General features: G+C 39.2%; 1 long non-coding RNA gene across 1 annotated transcript; it reads left to right on the forward strand.

The window, feature by feature from the left end:
- Positions 1–505: 505 nt before the first annotated feature.
- LOC148212955 (uncharacterized) lies at positions 506–4,604 on the forward strand. Its single transcript, XR_015789211.1, has 6 exons — positions 506–1,077; positions 1,964–2,051; positions 2,589–2,655; positions 2,743–2,795; positions 4,236–4,325; positions 4,434–4,604. It is a non-coding gene; the product is annotated as an uncharacterized LOC148212955 (long non-coding RNA).
- The last annotated feature ends 9,600 nt before the right edge of the window (positions 4,605–14,204 follow it).

Raw genomic sequence — 14,204 nt, forward strand, 5'->3', positions numbered from 1 at the left:
TTTAATTTTTTTTAAATATTATGACTCCCTGACTATTTAGAAAAATAGTCCAGGGTCGCTGCCCCTCCAATCTAGATTCAAATTTTGAGGTACTTTTCTTACTTAATAGTTTTTTTTCTTTATTTTAAAGGTATTGAATCCATATAGTTTAGAGATGAAATTGAAAGGTCATTTGGATTTCTCCTTAATTGTTGATTTTTCTTCTTTCGGAGTTTTAATTTTGGGTATATTAAAATTAAAATTTAATTTCATAGGATTAAGATAAATTAAGTTTTCGATTTTTACAAAGAGGTTTTTAATTAAGACTTAATTCAATGTTTTGGAAATTTAATTTTCTTTTTTATTTAGTTTTTGGGTTTTAAAATTAAGTTATCTCTAATAAATTGTTGAAATCATTTTTAAAGTGGGTTCTTATTGGAAAAGGATTTAGGTAAAATCATCTTTTTTTTTTTTGTTTTTTTTTATAAAGCTTTAAACGTTAATAAAATAAAAGATAAAAAAAAAGAAATAAAACAACCCTAAAAAAAATCACCATCTTCTTCCATTCCCCCTACCTCTTAGCCGACCACCCCACCCTTCCTTTGTTTATCAGCCACCCGCCGCCCCAACTTCCCCGTCGCAGACGCCCTCCCTCCGGCGACGCCTCAGATAGCGGCAACCTTTCTTCCTTTGGCGTCGGTTTGAAGCAGTCCATGGCGGCGCAGCGAGAACGAGCTGCGTTTTCCAGCATTCCATGGCTTGTTCCAGCGGCGGCACGTCTTGGTTTCTCCCACGACAGTAGCACCCGTACCGGCGGCACATTCCCAACCTTGGGCAGTAGTAGACCGCATCAACGTCGATCTGCAGCAGCAGTGACGAGGGGCACGGCAGCGCGTCCTTAGCAACGAGTGACCCACGCGATTTTCGACGGTCCTGGTGTGTTTCGCGGCGGTTCGTGGTGGTGTCGGCGGTCCTGTAACCTTCCGGCGGTGGCTTCGTGTTTCTGCCATCAAATTCAGCGCTCCCCCAACAGCTACGTCGATTCAGATCCGTGGCAGCCGATTGGAACCCAACGCCTTGCACCCGAACATAATAAAGGTGACAACCAACAACAGTTCTCTTCATGTAGTAGGTTCATTAATTTGTTTCATGATAATTAGGGAAAAAGTTGTCATTGTTCTCTGCCTAATCCTCTCCATGGTTGGTTTCTCATCTAATATGCTTAATTGATCAGATTTTCACAATGTATCTTCTCGAAGATTTTGTTGGTCTACTAAGAAATTTGGTTCTCTTTGTAGGGATTTTGCTTTCATCTTTCATGTTAATGGTAATTACGCCTTATTTCCCATTTGAAACTTTGCTTCAGATCATGTTATTGGTTGATCATTCTAGAACTGAAAAGTGAAAAGTTTGTCAAATGTCCCCTATAATAATAACTTTCCCATCTCATTTACAAAATTTGTCCATATCTATAAGTTTGCAACCCAAACCTCTAATACCTATGTTATGCACGTCCAACCCATGTTCTAATTATTATGTATTTATTCTTTTATCTGCCTGCACTTCACAACTATAATTAAACTAACAATTTCAACTATTCTAGTTTTTCTTGTGTCGTGGAATGACCAAGTTTAATCTATGGCTTTAACAATAGATGAAGTAGAACATGGTTTATCTGGCACTCTTGTCCATTATCATCCACTAATGGATAAAGTTTTAGACAGACATATTAATACATAGCTTAGAGTTACGGATGTTACACCCTGCATATCATTGCTTCTCACCTCATTTTCCCTTTACTTTTTATATTTTTTCCTTCATTTTAACAGCCTATGCTATAGTTGACCTCTTGTGAAGATAAAATAACGAGATAGCATAAAGTGGCCTTGATTTTTTTGCTTGGATGTGTGCGCTACAATCCAATTTTTGATGTGTGAATCAAATGTAAACTGGACCATTTTGATATTCCTGATGTGGATCATAGGCAAAACATGGGATAGACTGTTTGGAGCTTCCCCTCATCCAACACAGGCAAGGTCCTGACTTGAATAAGCTACATTCTGTACTTGGTGGTAAGTCCTTCAAGATTGGTTCTCTCTCCTTTTCCTCCTAAAAAATCTCACTGTTTTTGGTGAAATGATTCTCTCAGACACACACGCACCCACATAATGATGCAGGGCTATTCTGCTGGCATTTATTTGACAGTAATATTATTTAGTAATTTTCAATGTTGAACAGATAATTTTAAATGCCCCAATTTGGGTTACAAGTTCACACTGCTGGCATTTATTCGAGAGTATTATTATTATTATTATTTTTATTTTTATATAAGAAGCCGAGTTTTCGTTGAGAGAAATGAAAAAATATACAAGGACATACAAAAAGACAGCCCAAATAAGAGGACCCTACAGAAAGGGGCTCCAATCCAAAAAAATAACACCTAATTGATAATTACAAAAAACTTTAGAAACCAACTTCACAAGGAAATATTTATTGTAATACAATCCACTTTAATGTAATATTATTTAGTAATTTTCAATGTAGCACAGATAATTGGAAGACTAATTAATGGACACAAGCCTTTACAATGTTCTTCTGTTCTTTTACAGATTATGTATTTGACTGGATTATTATAACTTCCCCTTAAGCTGGCTTGGTGTTCCTAGAGGCATGGAAGTAAGGTTTAGAACTAATTGTTAGATGAAATATGTTAATTTCATGCTCAAATAATGCGTAGACTTACTCTGGAATACTTTTATGTAGGTGAATAGAACTACAAAGGTGAAGAATATAAAAAAGTCGCACTAGCCCCTGAGGTAAAATGAGATAGCCACCTCACCTCGAAGTTTTATGGAATTAGTCTTCCAACTATATTAGAGTCAATTAACTTCGATGCTAGGTTGGTGAAAATTTTGATTTGTTTACAAATTGTTGAAGTATGAATTCTCAAGTCTTAACATTTTGATTTGTCATGCATATAGTATAAAGTCTAGTTGGATAATTGTATGGTTTAAAGTTTAGATGGATAATTGTGTGGCTATCCTACAACAAGATAGCCAATTAAGACTTAGTGTTTATATTTGTGTCATGCATATAATTTAAAATCTTGTTGGATAATTGTGTGGCTATCCTGCAGCAAAGATGGCCAATTAAGACTTAGTTTTTATATATGTCATACATCTAGTATAAAGTCTAGTTAGATAATTTGTTGGCTATCCTGCAACAAAGATAGCCAATTTTCGTTTCCGTTTGTGTTTGTTAAAGCTATGTTGTTTAGATTTGTGTGTTCATATCTTGTTTCTGGTTGTCATTCTCTCCCGTTCTTGCTGCTTCTGTGGTCTCTTTTGTGAATATTGTGCCTTGATTTTAGGCTTGACTTGCTTATGCAAGATTGTGCAAATAGCCAATTAAGACTTAGTGTTTATATGTGTCATGCATATAGTATAATATCTCGTTGGATAATTGTGTGGTTTAAAGTTTAGTTGGATAATTGTGTGGCTATCATACAGCAAAGATAGTCAATTAAGACTTATTGGTTATATTTGTGTCATGCATATAGTTGAAAGTCTAGTTGGATAATTTTCTGGCTATCCTGCAGCAAAGATAGCCAATTAAGGTTTAGATCAGTTTTATTTGGGTAAAGTCTTTAGTATTTTGAGAATTTCAAAAACCGTTTGATATTGTCTTTTCGCGTCTTCGTTTTTGTGAAAGAAGGGTTTTGTGTGAGTGATTTGAAGGGAAGAAAAAGTTCTTAGGTGTGTATTGTGATTGTTAGCTCTCTGGCACTACATAAAGGCTATGAAAGCGTGTTGATTCCAAAAATAAAGTTTGCTGGTCCTCTGTTTATATTTTGTAATTGTGAAAACTGATTACATAGTGGATGACCTAAAATGGATGTAGATTCTTTACGGATTGAACAAAAAATTTGTATCTATGATATCCAAAAATTTGTGTCTATGTGTAGTTTCTTATAGATAAGTGTCACATTCTTATCAATTGTAGACAAGCTTGTGATTTTCGAAAATGTGTTTGTTGATAGTATTGAAATTACCTTAAAATGTGTTGTTTTTTCATGAAGTTTACTCAAAGGTTTGAAATATAATTTTCTTTTCTACTATGTTAACCTTTACAATGAGTAGAAAAAGGAAGTAAACTCAGTGTAAGAGATTTGAAAGTTTAGGTTCTCCACTTTTGTGTATATTTGTCGAAGTTAGATTCTTGTTTTCTTAATTGTTTCTTTTGAATATGTTGTTCAGCATGTGGGAGCGAGGGTTGAAGGAAGCAGGGCCGAGAGTTTCTGTAATATGTTAGCTACATTTTATAGTTTGACCTTTCACGTTTACACGGTATGAACTCTAACAACATATAATAATAATATGTTAGCTACATTTGTTGTAGTTTGACCTTTTACATATACTATTGTGAAATATTTGAGATTTTTGTTCATTGCTTAGGTCTTCCAAGAAGAGCCTGGAGAACCATGGCGGGTAGCTACTTGGAATATTTAAAGATGACTGTTGGGCCATTTTTTGTTGGATTAACAGTTACTTGGTTATGTACGGAGTTGGACATGAAAAGCCTTCATTGATGTATATATAATTTACTATATGTATACACTTTATATTTGTAGGTGAGTTGGTGTACTAATGGATATATATATTTTTGTATGTAAAATACGTCACAATTGACAGGTACAGGTACAACTATGGAAAGCGATTTTTAAAAATATTTCAAAACAAGTATATATGAAAAGTTACATTTATAAATGTTAACAACATAGGTTTCGTGACAAAAAAAAACATTCAAAACCGTTTCTTAACAATTAAATGTTTGACATTATTAAGTACATCATGATAGTTTTAAATTGTCGTTGTAAACCTTTACGTGATATATATCGAATGTCATTATTTAATGTTGCATGATATTTTAAAGTTGTCATAATACAAATTTTTTGTGATAGTTAAAACTGGCAATAATGACTATTAAAACTATCATTACAAAAGTTTTCATGACAGTTATAAATAATCGTTAAAAAAATTCATGTCAATCTTTAACTGTCGTTAAATACTAGTTCATGATAATTTATAAACTGTCATCTTTAGGTATTTATTGATAGGATGAAAAAAATATTTGATTGTTTTAGTGACACTTGCATTTATTAATTGTGATGGAAAATCTATTCATGAGATGCCTTAATAGATGACAATTAGATAATTGTCATGAATTATGTTAATGACAAAATTTAACTGTCATTGAAGGCCAACTTTCTACTAGTCCAAATGAAGGTATATTTACCTACTTTTGATGATAAACTCGATATTGAGGACTTTCTTGAATGAGTTAAGAACGTCGAAAGTTTATTCGGTTATATGAACACCCCTGATTACAAGAAAGTAAATCTCGTTGCTTTAAAGCTTAAAGGTGGGGCTTCTGCTTGGTGGGAGCAATTGGACCAATCGGCAAAGGTTTGGTAAGAATCCTATAAGAACATGGGAAAAAATGAGAAAACTAATGCGAGCTCGATTTCTTCCCATTAATGGATTTTTTTAAAAATAATGTTTTTTAAAAAACAAATGACACAAATAAGGTAGGTTTGAAAGTATTTTCAAAAGTAGGGTAGTGAAATCGCAGCTATTGGCTGCGATTCAGGTAAATCGCATGTAATGGCTGCGATTTTGGGCCGAAATCGCAGCCAATGACTGCGATTTTGTGAAAGTCGCAGTCATTGGCCGCGATTTCGGTGTGACATGGCTTTAAGGATGCCACGTGTTGAGTATGCAGCTGTTGCGAGTTATATATGGTATATATATTATTTTGTCATTTAGTTTAAAGGTAAGAAATGTGCAGCATTGGTCATAAAGGTCATTATCAACATTCAATTCCGGGGTTCGAATACCCGCTCTAGCGTTTTGACATTCATTTTTTTCAATCTTTCTCTTTTTAGTTTCTTTTAAGTTTTTTTTTTTCTTTCAATTTATCTTTTAACATTTTCTATTTCGTTTTCTGTTTTGACTTTTGTTTTAACTTTTTTTTTTTCCATTTCTCTTTTCACGTTTTTTTTTATTTATTTCATTTCTCTTTTTACTTTTTTTTTTAAAATTTTTTTTCAATCAATTTTTCTTTTAATCTTTTCTATTTCGTTTTCTCTTTTAATTCTTTTTTTTGTCCAATTTTCCTGCTCCATGTTTTTTACATTTTTCTATTCCAATTTCTCTTTTAACCCTTTTTTTATTTCATTTTCGCTATTAACTTCTTTTTATTTTCAATTTTTACTCTTCCAACGTTTTTTTAACTTTTTTTCTTCAATTTCTCTTTTAACTTTTTTTTAATTTAATGTTCTCTTTTTATGTTTTTTTTTTTAATTTAATGTTCTCTTTTTACCTTTTTTTAATTCCATTTTCTCTTTTTTAACTCCTTGTTATTTTCAATTGTTTGTTGCCATTACATATATGTGATTCTTTTTATATAAATTATTGTAATGTTTAGTATGACCTAAGATTTATTGAAAAAATATGTTCTAGACGAATGTATACTTTTACTTATAATAAAATAAATTATATTTTATAGGTAAAATAAATAAAAACTATATAGAAAATAGAAAATAGAAAATAAATAAAATATTCATAAAATAAAATATTTTATTCATAAAATAAATAAAAGACTAAATAAATAAATATATAAATATTTTAAATGAAAATCGCGTTCATTGTACGCGACTTTCCATAAATAGAAATTGCGTACAATGTACGCGATTTCTATAAATGGAAAGTCGCGTACAATGTACGCGATTTTCTTGCTGAGTCATTATTTGAGCTCCACCTCATCTATGTCATGTTGGCACTTAAATCGCATCCATTATATGCGATTTTTTACTTTGACTAGCACCTAACCTATTTTTGTCAATAGTTTGAATGTATAACTTAATTTTGTAATTTTTTATTTATACTACATTTATTTTGTTATTATTTTTAAATATACATTATTTTTATAATTAGTTTTTTAAATTACATTATTCTTAAACTTTCTCCCCCATTAATTATGAACAGGTTCTTTACTATAGGATTCTTGGATGAAGCCTTTGCCACGGCTATAACAATTGAGGAGCAATTAGGTAATAGGTTTAAAAACCAAGAGCAAAGACACTCCACTGATACGAGTACTGCTAGCTTCAAGAATGGAATAGCAGCCACTGAAAAAACATTTAATCAAGGTACTGCTTCCAGTTCTAAAACTAGAGGAGGCGATGAAAACAAAGTAGGGGAACAAAATAAGAAAATCACCAATACATATGGTCGTCCCACGCTAGGCAAATGTTTTCGGTGTGGCTAAGTTGGCTATTTATCGAATGAGTGTCCTCAAAGAAAAACAATCAATTTCGTGGAGGATCGTGAAAGTCTTGATCACGAAATTGATATTAATGAGGATGAGAATCGCCTAGTTCTTGAACCTGATGAAGTAGACCCTCTTTCATGTGTTCTAGAACGAATCCTACTGACACCAAAAGTAGATTCATTCCCTCAAAGACACTCCGTGTTCTGAACCCGATGCACTATTAATGGAAAGGTGTGCAATGTTATAATTGACCGTGGAAGTACTGAGAATATTGTTTCAAGTAAATGAGTAACTGCTTTAATCTTGAAAGTTTCTCCTCATCCTACTCCATACAAAATTAGTTGGATTAAAAAAGGAGAAGAAGCTCAAGTGAAAACATTTGCACAATTCCTTTATCAATTGGAAACAATTACAAGGATCAAATAATTTGTGATGTCCTTGATATGGACGTATGTCACATCTTGTTGAGCAGGTCGTGGCAATATGATACACAGGCAATTCATAAAGGGCGTGAAAACACCTATGAATTGTTTTGGATGGTAAAACAGTAGTTTTCTTTCCTTTGAAAGGAGCTACAACAGCTCATACAGAAGAAAAAGGACAATTATTCCATTTAGCCCATGGAAAACATTTTCTTTTTCCAAATAATCAAAGACTTTACCCCTACAAACAACACACCTGATGCTGCTGAAAAGTATAAAGTTTATGATATTTATAAAAATAATAAATTAAATCCAATAATCAAATTATAAAATTATTGGAACACTTTTGAATAAGTATCCATAAATTAGTACTTTCTCTCTAAATACTTTAAAGTGTTTAATTATTATTTTTTCATTTATTGTTTAAATACGTCTTAGCAAGCAGTCACGCGCATTATATGTGTTGTTTCAACTTTAAACACGTTAATGATAAAGAAAACTTGTTAATCAAATATTTAAAAATAAAAGTACACATGCCTATTGTTTATGCAAGAATTTGCACAGTGGTTCTTCACGAATCGAGCTCGAACCCGGTCTCCGGTTCCGACCTGAACACTAGAGTGGACCTGCACAAGAGGGTAAGCACTCCGACGCTCAAGTCAGTATAGATCGGACTCCATATTTAGTTCGAGGTGAGATTCGATACCTGAGCGTGAAATAAACCCCTCTATTTATAGGTGATGGATCCGACAGTACACACGACCGGCGGTTATGTGTCTTTTCTCATATCGGACCTGTCGGGTTCCGAGCAGGTCGGACCCCAGTCAGGTCGAACCTTGGTGCCCGTACTTAGTCTTTTATAACGGACGAACCCGGTCTCCTAGGCAGGGCCGAGGTGGAACTAGGCAATCATTTTTATTCAATTTCTTCAAACACTAATAAGGGTCATCCACGTGTTTTGGGTATGTTTACCCCCAAACATTGGCCCTCTCTCTGTTAGGTTCGATCTCGACCTGACAGAGAAGTTCATCTGAATCTATTCTAGACAAGTGGCGACTTTTCATTTGCAGAGGGAATATGACCGTTGCAGAAGATGTTTCGACCTGCCAGGTTGTCGGAGCACTCAAGCGTTCCGCCGTTGCGTATTTCAAGAAGATCCTAGCCGCTCATTGATTACACGTGTACGACGCAGAGGTTTTTCCGATTAGCTATAAATAGTCCCGAAACTTCAAGTTAAACCTTACGTTTCCTGAATTTCTGGAGTTCGATCTGAAACCAGCTCGAACCTTCCGTAGGTCAGTCATTTTCTCTTTACTTTCTTTTCGAATATAGTGGTGTTCTTGTCTTCCCCCTCCAGTACTGATAGCCTGGGTAGCGTAGGTCAAACCATAAGTAGTACACCCCCAAAACCAGGTGATTCTGGGGAGGTCTTAGCTCGTAGGTTAGAGTCCGAGCTGGAAGAAATAGAGAACTTTAGGTTCTCAGATGATGGAGAGGATAGCGATACCTCCACCTCGGGCCAGGGTCTGGAGTACCCTTCTAGGATGCCCGAGCACTATCTTGGACCCCTTCGTAGGGGGTTTAAAATTCCGAATGACATCCTCCTTAGGATTCCGGAGAAAGGGGAAAGAGTTGACAATCCTCCAGAGGGATGGGTCACTCTTTACTTAAAAATGTTTGAGTACGGCCTCAGACTTCCTCTCCACCCTTTTGTTCAAGAGTTCCTCAACCGAACTGGTTTGGCGCCGGCACAAGTGGCCCCCAATAGGTGGGGTGTCATTTTTGCTTTAGCCATCCTTTTTTGGTTACGAGCTCGGGATGAGGACGAGGCCGAACTACTAAGTGTCGAGCAACTGCTTGGATGCTTCGAAGCCAAAAGGATAGCTAAGAAGCCTGGTCGGTACTACATCTGCGCAAGGAAATGCGCGGGTGGTATAGTCAAGGGGCCGACCTCCATCAAAGGATGGGTAGGCAAGTGGTTCTTTGCCTCTGGAGAGTGGCTGGCAAAGGACGAGTCTGGTCGCGCCTTCTTTGACGTTCCCACTAGGTTTGGGAACTTATGTATGGAGTCTTTCTTGTTTTCTTTCCTTTTGATTTCTTTGATTTTCTCATCTAACTCGAACTTTCGTTTGCTTTGTGCAGTATCAATTAAGCCGATTCCCGAGCTTGCTCAAGCCACCTTTGACACCCTCAAACACTACAAGGACAACTTCCCAAGGGGCCGGAAGATCGGGACCTTGGTCATTGACAGGCTGCTCTTAGAATCAGGACTATTGGATTACAACCCTTTAGTTCGTCCGATTGAAGCTTCGAGGCCAAACTCCGAGCTCGGTAAGCCGTATTCGATCTTCGATTTCAATTTCAGTTTCAAGTTTTCGCTTCTGACTTTTTATTTTAATCATATTGCAGCCATGGTGTGTGGATTCACGAGCAGCGTGAAACGTAAGTCTAAGGGCCGTGCTCACGCCCTTAAGACAGTTCGAAGCTCTGATCCAGCTACCCCTGCTGTGGATCAATATGCAGCTCAGGACTAGGCGGGTCCATCTTCTGAAGTTCCAACTCCGGTGATCGAATTGGATTCTACTGGGGAGCGCTCCAAGGAGAAGCGCTCGAGGAGCGAGTCCGAAGCACTGGACGTATTGCCTCTTCGCGAGGTGAGAGAGGGCTCGCCTCTGAAGAGGAGGAAGAAAAAGAAGAAAGCCACCTCTTCCTCAGAGGTTGGACCTCGTGGCCCCCTGCCCTCAAGTCACGCCGATCTGGTGGACGATCTTGAAGCTCGAATGGGGGGGACATCCGACGTGAAGATGCGGTTCAGAATGGAACCGTCAAGCTCCGGGGTGAAGGACCAAGTGTCACGCATCTCGGCCGCGTGCTTGGATCGCTGTCTCTGGAGAGCGTCCAAGTTTGTAAATGACCCGGGGTCCGTGCTGCAACGAACCATCGACCACGCTGTTGAGGTAAGATCTACCCCTACACTTATTTTCTCGTCTTATAGCTTGATCTGACCTGTGTTTGCCTTTTGTTTTGCAGGCGTTCACTGCCTCCATCCACTCAGCAATCATGATCAAGGCCGAGCTGGATGGAAAGGAAGCCTTAGCAGCGAAAGAGAGAGAAAACTCTTCTGCTGCACTGGAGGCTGCCACCACACTCAAGGGCGAGCTGCTGAAGGCTCGGAGCGAGGTGGACATACTGAGGGTCGAGGTAGAAGCCAAAGCCGAGCTGCTGAAGAGGGAGGATGCGAGGCATAAGGCCCACCTCCGAGCTGCCCATGCCATTACTAAAGGGCTGGAGAAGGAAAAGTTCCAACTCCTTAAGGAGAAGGACGACATGCTCCAGGCCCTCGAAGGGAAGGACGCTACAATTGGGCGTCTCACTGCCGAGCTGAAGGCGGAGAAGGAGCGCCTTACCAATGGAGCTCTTCTTGAAGCAGCCTTCAGGCAACACCCAGATTTTGATGGGTTTGCCAAGGACTTCAGCGATGCAGGCTTCAAGTTTCTGATGAAGGGTATTTCTGCTGATATGCCGCACCTCCAGCTCGACCTCGGCCATCTGAAGAAGAGGTATGCTGAGAAATGGGCTTCTGGGCCCAACAGCACTCCAGGTCCTGCATCCCTGGTGGACAAGTACGTCAGAGATCTGGACTCTGACTATTCCGACTTGAAAGAAGACGAAGCCCCTAGCCAGGAGCCTACTAAGGTTGGCGCTACCCAGGAGGGCGATCCTTCTCAGCAGAACGTATCTCAGGAGGTCAATCTTCTGGGCTCTCAAGGCGAGCTATCTTCTCACCTCGGGAGCGGCTGAGCTTCCTTGGTTATTTTGTTGTTGCTTTTTGTAAATCTTTGGGCAGAGCTGCAAGGTCTATAAGCCTTGGCTCTGTCCTCCAATTAATGAATTCTTCTCCCTATATTTGATTGCAGTTCTGCATCTAGCTCTGACTCTTTCTTCTATTACTTTTTCCTTAGACTTTTTAAACTTGCTTTTGTAAGCTGAAACTCATCTATGAATAATCTCCATCCCGCACCTCTTAACTCGTAAGTTTGAAGGATTGAGCTTGAGATACTTTTTCACATTGCACCCTTAAGGTTTGAATCTGAGTTTCTCTAATTGGTCTTTAACATTTCTCCTCGAACTCAGAAGTCTAGAGGATAATATCAAGCAATTTGAACTTTTCTACATCGCACCTTTAACTTGAACGTTCCAAGGTTTGAATTTTGAGTCCATAATTAATATTCACATCGCACCTCGAACCCGTGGGTTTAGAGGATTGAATTTCCTGAACCTTCAACATCGCACCTTTAACTTAAGCGTTCAAAGGATTGAATTTTGAGTCCATAATTAATATTCACATCGCACCTCGAACCTGTGGGTTTAGAGGATTGAATTTCCTGAACCTTCAACATCGCACCTTTAACTTAAGCGTTCAAAGGATTGAATTTTGGCTCGTAATTGATTTTGACATCGCACCTCGAACCCGTGGATTTTGAGGATCGAATTTGATCAATTTTAAGTCTTATGGGAGTCCACGGCCCCCATTTAATTTCTGATCGAACTCGGAGTTATGAAATTAAATCACTCCATTTATTAAAAGTTCCGCCCCTTGAAAATTTTTACAAGCCCCTTTTAGGACTATTTTGACATTTCAGGGGTAATAGCGCTTCAAGTGCTCCGCGTTCCATGGATGCGCAAGCACTCTTCCTTCCAGGTCGGCCAGCATATAAGTTTCAGGTCGGACTATGCCTTTGACTTCGAACGGTCTCTCCTAACTTGGGTCAAGGGTGCCAACATGACTCTGAATTTTTCTTAAGACCAAATGTCCAACTTGGAAGCTTTGAGGTCGAACTCGAGCATTGTAATGTCTGGCCATTCTATTCTGATACTCTGCTAAGCGCAGCTGAGCCATTTCCCTTTTTTCTTCCAATAAGTCCAGGTTAAGGAGTAGCTCCTCCTCGTTCTTTGTTGGCTCGTATTGTTCTACCCTGTCTGTTGGTATGCCGATCTCTACTGGTACCACGGCTTCAGAGCTAAAGGCTAGCGAGAACGGAGTTTCGCCAGTTGACTCTCTTGGGGTGGTTCGATATGACCACAAAACTTCAGTTAGCTCCTCGGCCATCTTCCCTTTCTGGAGTCCAATCTTAGCTTGAGTCCTCGCTTTATGATCTTGTTTACTGCTTCAACCTGCCCATTTGCTTTTAGATGCGCAGGGGACGAATTGAGGTGGCTTATGCCCATTTTTCTGCAAAAGTCCTTGAACTTTGCATTGTCAAACTGCTTTCCGTTGTCCGTCACAATAGCATTGGGTATCCCAAAGCGGCATACAATGTTTGCCCATAAGAAAGATGTGACTCTGGACTCTATGATGTGGGATAGTGCCTCGGCTTCGGCCCACTTGGTGAAGTAGTCTACAGCGACAACGGCGAACTTGGTTTGCCATTTTCCCAGAGGAAAAGAACCTATGATATCTACTCCCCATTGCGCGAATGGCCATGGGGCCGAGATGGGGGTGAGCAGTTCGGGAGGTTGGTGGATAATGTTTGCGAAGCGCTGGCAGTTGTCACAGGTTTTCACAAATTGCTTTGCATCCTGCTCGACGGTGGGCCAATAGTATGCTTGTCGAACCACCTTGGCCGACAACGACCTGGCGCCAGAGTGGTTTCCACACACTCCTTCATGGATTTCCCTAAGAATATAAAGGCCTTCTTCGGGAGTCACACACTTGAGCAGAGACAGGGAGAAGCCACGTCGGTACAACGTTCCTTCTCGGAGTGTGAACCGAGTTGCTCTCCGTGCCATCTTCTTTTGCTCCTTCGGATCTTGCGGTGGATTTCCTTTGATGAATTCCACGATTGGGTCCATCCAAGAGGGTGATGGAGTGTCAACCTCCATCACTTCTAGCTCCAAGATTGAAGGGCTGTCCAAGATCTCGACCGGGACCGATCTAGCCTGGTCGGTCTCATATGCTGATGCCAATTTGGCTAAGGCATCCGCATTAGAGTTTTCAGATCTTGGAACTTGACTCACCTCGTAAGTCCCGAACTGGGCGAGGTGCGATCTGACCTTGCTTAGATATTTTTCCATTCGGGGGTCCTTCGTTTGGTACTCCTCCTTGATCTGATTTACAATTAATTGGGAGTCACTGAAGACCTTAGTGTGGTTGGCCCCCAGTCCTTCGGCAACGCGCAGGCCTGCCATAAGTTCTTCGTACTCGGCCTCATTATTCGAAGTCCGAAAGTTGAATCGCAGAGCATACTCGAATCGCTCACCCCCTGGTGCGAGCAATAGGATTCCTGCCCCGCACCCCCTCTCGTTGGAAGATCCATCAACGTAGATCGTCCACGGGAGGTCGGACTTGGCAAACTGAGGTGGTGGAGTGAGCTCTGCGATAAAATCGGCCACTGCTTGCCCTTTTAATGTAGTTCTGGGTTCGAACTGGATGTCGTACTCAGGCCGTAGGCGCCAAATGTTTATGCAAGA

Source organism: Momordica charantia (assembly GCF_013281855.1).
Source record: "Momordica charantia cultivar OHB3-1 chromosome 2 unlocalized genomic scaffold, Mcharantia_2.0 BLBB01000002.1, whole genome shotgun sequence".
NCBI lineage: Eukaryota > Viridiplantae > Streptophyta > Magnoliopsida > Cucurbitales > Cucurbitaceae > Momordica > Momordica charantia.